The following is an 8,870-nucleotide window of genomic DNA, read 5'->3' on the forward strand; positions in this document are numbered from 1 at the left end:
ATTTAAGTTATGTAGCTTATCAACTGGGAAATGTAGCTAGTTAAGAGGGACATTTATCTAAGGACATGTTTTATTTCAATGATTTGGGCATAAGTTTGAATGATTTGACAGACAGTTTCGACCATGAAATCTTTAAATTGAATTCCGACTCGAAAATTTAGAAACTGGGAAACTCATTTAAGGCCATCTAGTAGTTTGTAGTTCAATAATGCAGTATGTTGATAAGTTTTTTGTTCATTCATCTAGGTGTTCCATGTAAAGCAACATTAAACCTGAATATATCGCAAACTGGCGCACTGCTACGATAAATCACGAATTTTGTTTTATTTTTATCAAATGTCCCTCGTAATCAAAATGGAGAATTTAAGAAATAAAAATCAAAAGAGTTCAATATTAACCATTCACAACAATAAGCTTTTGTTAGATACATTTGAATTCAACCCAAACTTTGCTTTTATCCCATGTTTTTTACAATTTAACAATTATTTGAGGGTAAAAATTCAAACGATCGATAAAAATTGATTCAGTACATTAGTACTTTGATTTTACTTAGCAATGAACAAAAAAAAATTATTCAGTATTCCCCCCATTACTTAACAAAGTTTTCACAATTGAGTAAATGGGTTTACATTTGCAAATGTTTACCTGTAAATCTATTTACATGCAGACGAATTTGCGCAAGTAGTCCTGTCATGAGAATGGGACTTCCGACCTTTTAGTACAAAATCTCTTCCATTCCCAACACCGTGACGCATCATCGTATATCATCAAAATGCATCACATGAAGACAACAATAAATCAGTCATATACTTTTCAATTTTATCAACCTTCTTTTATTATCACGCATTTTTTTCCCATTAACATACAACTTTCTTTCATTACATTGCAACTTTTTTCATTATAATGCAATATTTCCTTTTATTAAAATGTAAGATATTTTTCGTTCGCATTCAACATCTTTTTTTTAAAATTGTAACAACCAATAAAAAACAGGCGTTACATCGGAGCGCATCCCACAGCCCGATGGCATGGATGGGAAAATGTCTTTACAGTGTGAATTTCTCTCTAATCACATATTTGGCAAACTCGTAGCAAATTTTTTAGCAGATTGTTATTAAATTAGAGTCTCAATGGTATATCTATATTTTTAAGAATATTTCTTTTCGAAGTTTTTTTTTCATAACCATTTCTTTTTTTCGAAATCAGAGATAAATATATTTTATTTACATGACGTTTCAAAAACAATTTAAAAGCCTGAGTCTCTTTATTATTGTTAAAATATGATGATTCGATCAGTGCATCTTAAACCTATTTGACTGGCTGAAGATTTAGAATACATGTACATGTAATAATGTTATAGTAAATTCAGGTTGCAATTTTTTTCCTCGGTAAACAAAAAAGATTGTTAATCAATGAACAAAGATGCTGAACCGAAAAGGTAGTCTAGAATGTTTAAAAACCCTCAGCCTTGAACAAAGATGAAAGATAGATAAAAAAAAATGAATGTTAATAAAAAAAAAATACGTATTAATGAACAAAGATGAAATATTTATAGAAAAAGATTGACTATCAATAATAAAAAAAGTTACGTAATAATAAGAAAAATCTTGCAGAATAAAAAAGAAAAATATTGCATTTTAATACTAATGAAAAAAGAATCTCGCATAAGCCTATTTACGGGGCGCCGAATGGGACTTGATCTTTTGTAATCAAAATCAATTTTGTGTACACAAAATTTAATTCTGTCATAAAAAATCATTTTTGTCGTACAAAACTAAGCTATTCAGACTTGTTTTATGATCACTTCAATTTTATAATGACAAAATTCAATTTTGTCAAATGGGTAAGCAAATATCAACTTATTAGCATAGAAAATTGATTGTTGTTACATGATATGAAAATATTTTATGAGACAAAATTGAAATTGTAAAATATTGAAAATGTAGATTAAATCAGTTAGCATCCTGTGATTTTGTTATTAGAACAAAGTCAATTTTGTATGCAAATTTGTTTACAGAATCCGTTGGATATGCAAATGAATTCTCTCATCACGATTTTATAAGAAGGCCTCTCATTGGAGATAGTAACTGCGGATGACAAATTTAATTCTGTCATAGAATTTCTCAGTTTTGTATGCAAATTAGTTCACAGAATCCAAAATAAGCTAATTTGCAAAATTTTACAAAATTGACTTTTGTTAGCAAATATTCAAATTAGGTAACAAAGGTAAAGTTTGTGAAACAAAAATGATTTTTTTATGACAAACTTTTGTCCCCTTAAAGATTGTTTTGTATAACAAAATTTAAATTTGTAGTATGTTATAATTTTTTTAATCTGAACTCACTTTTGTACAAAATTGAATTTTGAATACAAAACCACAAAAGTCCCATTAGGTGCTCCGTACTATTTGGGTGGCTGAAGATTTACAATATGTATACATGTAACAATGTTACATTAATTCAGGTTGCACTGAAAAATGATATTCTCCTTTTTTTCTTCTATGAATAAGAATGATTGCATATCAACGAACAAAAATGCCGTCCGGGCGAGACCTGTAAGGGTAGTCATGGACGTTAAAAAACCACCAGTCATGAACAAAGATGAAATATACAGAAAAATATTTGCATATAAATAAAACATACGTATTATAGAACAAAGATATTTAAAATTTAAAAAATATTAATTTAAAAAAGACTGCGTAATAATAAGAAAGATTCATGCATAATATTAAAAATTCTTGCCTTCTATTTAAAAAAAAAGAATCTCCCCATGAAATTTTGAAAATCCTGTTTATTAATGAAAAATATAACATATAAAAAACAGAATCATGCATTTCAATGATAAAAAATGATGCATTATACTAAAAAAATACAAAAAGATGAATTTGGAACACATCACTCAGTTCGACTCCGTTAACACGCTTACCCTACCGCTGCAACTGGTACGGGCTCACAGTTTTTAATCGAGTCCGAGTTGCTCATTTACTTTTGTTGTTTTGGTTATGTATTTTGATTATGCCGTTTGTGCTGTTTCAGCCGTTTGTGCTATGTCAGCCATTCGTGCTATTTACGCCATTTGCGCTAATCAAGTCGCTTCTAGTTCTTGCACCTTTAGTTCTCTCTAGCTGTTTGTACTTATTATTCGCACCTTTTATGCGACAACATTATTTTCATTTTATTCTTTTGTTAGTTCGGTATTTGTGCAGATAAGTGTCGGAGTGATCAGTGCAAATTACTCTCTGAATACGTGACAACTCTTACAGAATAGGTAGATTGTGGGGACAGTATCACCAAGTTCGGACTGCCCAAGGGTAGTGAAATGAACCAAAATAATTGATATTGCCCGGGCCGTTGGTGAGACGCAATATAAGTTTTCTAATCCATATCGCTACCGCGGGTCCAATATTGATAATGACATGTCTCCGAATGGTCCAATACATGACGTTTTTTTTTAGTAAAACCTTCATAAACACACCCGCACGACGTAAAAATTATGAAAGGCTTCATCGAAGCGGTGAATAAACAAATACATCCTGCTGAAACGCCCTCTTTGATTTAGATAAAATTCTTCCTGTTTCTTTAATAAGGATCACGATGATTATGTATCCGATATACTAATATCTTCGTAAACTTCTGAATCATTTTTAACACCTCAATGTTGTGGTATATGTTCTCGGCTTTGATCTGTGTTAATTTTTCATATCTAAAGATATTTTCGAGCATGCAAAGCATGTTCTATTTTCTCCCTGTAATATATAGGTTTGGTTAATTGATAACGATGCTTGTTATTGATCCCATGCCAGCTGCATTGGCCTCGGAACAACAACAACTTGGCCAATATAGAAATCCAAGTATTCTTAAATTTGTAAAGTTAAATGAAAAAATATTACTGAAACAGTTTTAATATTTAGAAAGAAGGTCGAACACAAAACCTACAACTAACAGTTGGAGACATAGAAATAACAATCATCTCGGAAAAATACATATATGGAAAAATAATTATCATTAATAATGATGAACAAAAATATCATTCTTAGCCGTGTAGAGCCACACGAAAGGTTTCGGCCGATTGCGAACAAGGAAGATTAGCGGACTCACCCGAGGTTTGCCGATTGAGGCTAATACAATTCATCATTTTGAATTCTTTTGAAAGATAACCTTATTATTCGGTACCATAACACAATTACTGTCTTTTGTTTACTACAAAGGGTTCTCAGTAAACACTGACTTACTTGGTGAATGTCAGTTAATTTGGTTAGGACATTAAACGTTTAAAGAAAAACGATATTAAAGAATCATGACAAAACATGCAAGTAAAGACCTAAATCTGTGGGTTAAAAGCACCCTACTTAAATTGTAAAATTATTGCCTGCAGAGGTTTAATGCAATAAAACAGTAACAACAAATGAAACACCACAAAGTGGTACGAAAGCAAAGCCGATAGGTGCCTGGTAACCCATTATTTTATAGACAGTTTTTTTTAGCGACAACCACTATAGAAAAATCAATGGCTTTGTTAGAGGAATATTGGCCTAACCTAGATTCTGAATGCCGTCGCTTGGAAATTCAAGGAAAAGAACACGTTGCAATCATTACAGCAAGGAAACTAACTGCTGCGTGTATCTAGATCAATTCATAAGATATTTTCTTCTTGTGTTCATTGAAACAAAAATGAATAGATCTGTACTAAGATATTGCTAATATGGAGGTAGTCAATTTCAACAAATTAGGACTAATTCATTTCCGAACCAATTACACAAATTGTTAAGTTGTTCGAGGAGTAACATGTAAAAGTCTTTATTTTCTTCTCAAAGGCATCTATATATTGAAATCGCAGACAACATTCGAGTAAAAACCGGACATTATATGCTAATTATTTTGCTCACAAGAAGCACCCAAAACCAAAACCAACGAAACAGAACGCCAAAATGCAGCAACGAGCAGCTCTATCGTGTGCAGCACATAAAACTCATCATCTATACGACATTTCACTCTCAGCACATTTCTTTTTAGGTGAGACAAAAGTTGATAGCATTGAAAAATTGATAGAATAAACTTCTATTTACGAAGATAATATACAGTAAGGCAAACAATAACAACGGATAACTACTGGTTGCACATATCATGTTTATGTGAAAATAATGATATTTCTTTTCCATGTGAAGAACTGCATCTATTGTTATGGTATTGTATCCAGGCAGCGAACCTTATACCTTGAAGGAAATAAACTGCTAACTTTATAAATTGTTCAAAAGCAAATGTTTGCAGTATAAATCAATTTATTTTTTCCACGAATCTTTCAAATGACATCGATTAAACGTTAGAAAGTCATCAGAAAAAAGGAAGCAGACACCGTCATGCCTGTTGTAATTCTAGACCTCGTAATTAACTGATTCCAAAGTGGTAGGTTTATACTACAACGGCAGCAAACGCTTTTGATATCTCAGGTTGACAGCACGGATTAGCAAATATTAAAACATTAGAATCAAAGTACAAATATATGATTGGAGCTATTAATGTGTTTTTGTCTTGGTATACAGATATAGAACAAATAGTTTTTATATCAGAGCGATGTCTCTATTGTTCTCACTTACCTATGCTTAACGCGTATGGCATTACGAAAGATATATAAACTGTTCTTGACACTTTCTTACAAATATGGTATATATTTGTTGGTAGCAGCATTTATTGATTAGATATCAATGATGATGAGAAAGCTGAAAAAAATACTAAGTACAGATTCTCATAAAGACCCGACGTTGAACATATTTACTAAATTTATACCCATAAAACACAGGTTCTTCTTAGTTTCTGGTTTCTTGATAGGCCAATGTGCACCATCGCGGGAATTGGAAAAAATAGTCATATAACAAATATAGCAAATTTTGGTAAGCTATCCTCATGTTTCAAGGAACAACCTCTCATCAGAATTGTTTATTCCAAATTCTTACTAAAGTTCTAGATAAAAAAAAGTATATACAAGAAGCACTCAAAACCGAAACGATCAAATAGGAAGCCATATCCAGCATCGTTAAGCTCTACCAAAGTATATCAGAGGATAAACAGTAAAGTACATGTAGCTACCATGGTAATGATGCATTAGTGTTAAAGGAACTTCAATCGATGTCATATATTACTAGTTGTCTCTCTCTTCTGTTCATGCTTTGATTTAAGAAAGCTTGAAGATTTCAGTGCCATTCTCTATTCATATAACGTGCGGTTGCAGTTGATGTGGTATAAAAGATAACCATGAACTAGGAAGTGATCACATTGAATGTTGTTAAACACAATAGATCAGGGTGTATAATTAAACGATGTTTTTTTTTCCGCTCTCGAAATAAATTAAAGGCTGTTACCGCAACCTAAGCAACTTGACCATTCTTCACTTATGACATCGACAAAACTTTTGCGGACATTGAATAGATTAATCTCGATAAGACATGATACAAGAATTACAAACCACGATATTATTTCGTTGGTTGACATATTTTTTCATTGTTACCTTGACTTTTTTTCGGCATTGCCAGCTTCAACATTTACACATAGAGTTACATGTTGTAGCTTCCATCGACCAGATAGTGCCGATTTATGGCACAAAACAGTATTCTCTGGTTTATTCCATTCATTTTCGACATCGTTTATTTGTTAAAAATTCCGCCATTCACAATGTCAACTTTTATTGAATGATAGTAAAAAAAATATATTTGGTTTTTTTTTAATCGGTATAATGAGGATATGGCATTGCTTTTACCAATTTTTTTAAAATTTAATTTACCGATACATTCTTTAAAAATTGTCTTATCCACTAAATCTTCGTTTACTTTCCGAAGGAGAACTTACTTCAAACATCCATTTTAATCGACCGCAGTGATATCCAGTCAGGTTTACGCAACTCAAGATATTATAGGATTTAACACTGTTTTTTTTTTTTTGAATTTATCAGTGTAAAATCGGACTATTCACTCACAAAACAAATCCAAAGGACGTTTATGTCAGGTTTGTGAGTGAATGGTCCAATTTTACACATCCATAAATTCAGAAAATCAAAGTACTAATATATTCAAGAACCGGGATAGACTTCAAAGGCATCTAAACAGAAGATTGTTGTAAATTGTTAAAAGTCGAATATTCAATTTAGCGAACTCCAGGTCGAAACTGTCTATAAAATCAATCAAACCTGAGCCACTATCGTTGAAATAAGTCATACCCTTGTCACTTCTCATTTAGCTTGCAACAACTTCTCGGCTGATAAGGTATAGTTCTTGTGTTACAAACTGTCGCATAGAAGCCTATAAAGATTACTACAAATAACACCAGACCGCAAACTGACACAATTCCTGGGAAAATTGTATTGTAAAAATCACTATAACACCGTCTAAGCAAAATTCTATGTTAAGATCGGTAAACAGTATATATTTGTTTTCGACCTAGCAGTCAGTTATTAGTTCATTTGATTCGGCTTTTTTCGGGGGTGGGGTTGGGGTGGTCGTTCAGAGGGATACATATGGGGTAGGAATATCTTCTGTTGCCATAAATAATAGAACATACTCTTTTGGTATAACGGTCTTATGCAAAGTAAGGCTTCATTTATTGTATAAATTTTGCTGTTCTGAAATGCACGAAGCAGTGACGGTTTTGGAGATTTGGTAATCCTTTTGTTCATAAATTATGCCCCAAAAAAAATGAGCTTATGATTGCGTGAAACATCTTCCTCTATCGGAATTACTGCCCTTTTAGTAAATATCTGGATCAAACACCACATATAATACGAATACAGCTTTTTCGATTGGTACTCAGCACCCTTTTTTTTTATATTTGATGATTTCCTTCCCAGCATAACACGAAAAAGCTTATTATGCATCTAACATTCGTATACAAGTTTGGTTAGACGACTGGTCTTATCGGCAAATGAGCAACATTTACTGGTAAGGGGTTAGAGGTCAACTATTTTTAATAGGATCGCGTTGTTAATTCAAATCAAATTAATCAGCATATTTAGTTCGGAGTTAAAATTGTGTATTGGTTTTGTTTACCGGCGTAAATAAGATGAAATTGCTCCTGATATTTTAGAAATATTGGTAAAGTGTATTCTAGTGTTTGCATTTGAACCTTAATGGTGTATGTCTATAGAACTATTTTCCTGCGGTGGTGTAAGAGATAATTGCAGATGCTAACATGCTTTACAAATCTATAGGCTCTGGCGACTGCCATGTCAATTCTGATCTTCGATATAAATTGATAAAAAAAATAGTGTTTAATCCTTATATTATAATTCCAATCCTTAATTATCTGAAATGTATTAATAGTTTTGTTTCCTTCAGTGAAATTGATACCAATCGGAACTACTCGGCAATTTCCGCTACACTAAAAAATAAACCTCGGACGCAGAAAGAAGACTTTCTTCTTGAAAATTTTGTCTGAATTATAGTCATACGCGACTCAAAGTAGTTCTGTCCACCAGGTGGCGCGGAAAAAAATGATTAGACATTACTAGAAATAAAGAACAGTAACTCTATCAAGAATTTGGACGCATAGCGAGGATCTACGAAAACAAATTCCTGACGGATGCTTCCGTCTAGTGCTTCCGAGGTTTTTCTTTTGTGTAACTAGAAAGGCTGGGGAGTTCCGATTGAAACTGACACCCGAAATTAACATTGCAAATGGCGGCACTAACCGACAATGTGACATGGTTGTCAATTTCAATATTCACGGGCTACTGACAACTATTCCTTCGAAATTGTTGTTTTGAATATTCAGTGTCGAAAATCAATTGAAATAAAGCAGTTTTAAGCCTCTAAACGGCTCTTATCTTTTTGTCGAAGCGATGATAGCCATGTTGTTTACTATTTGTTCATGGAGTTTTCATTACTG

Source organism: Perna viridis, chromosome 1 (genome assembly GCF_037379345.1).
Source record: "Perna viridis isolate PV_CMFRI_1.1 ecotype Kerala chromosome 1, ASM3737934v1, whole genome shotgun sequence".
NCBI lineage: Eukaryota > Metazoa > Mollusca > Bivalvia > Mytilida > Mytilidae > Perna > Perna viridis.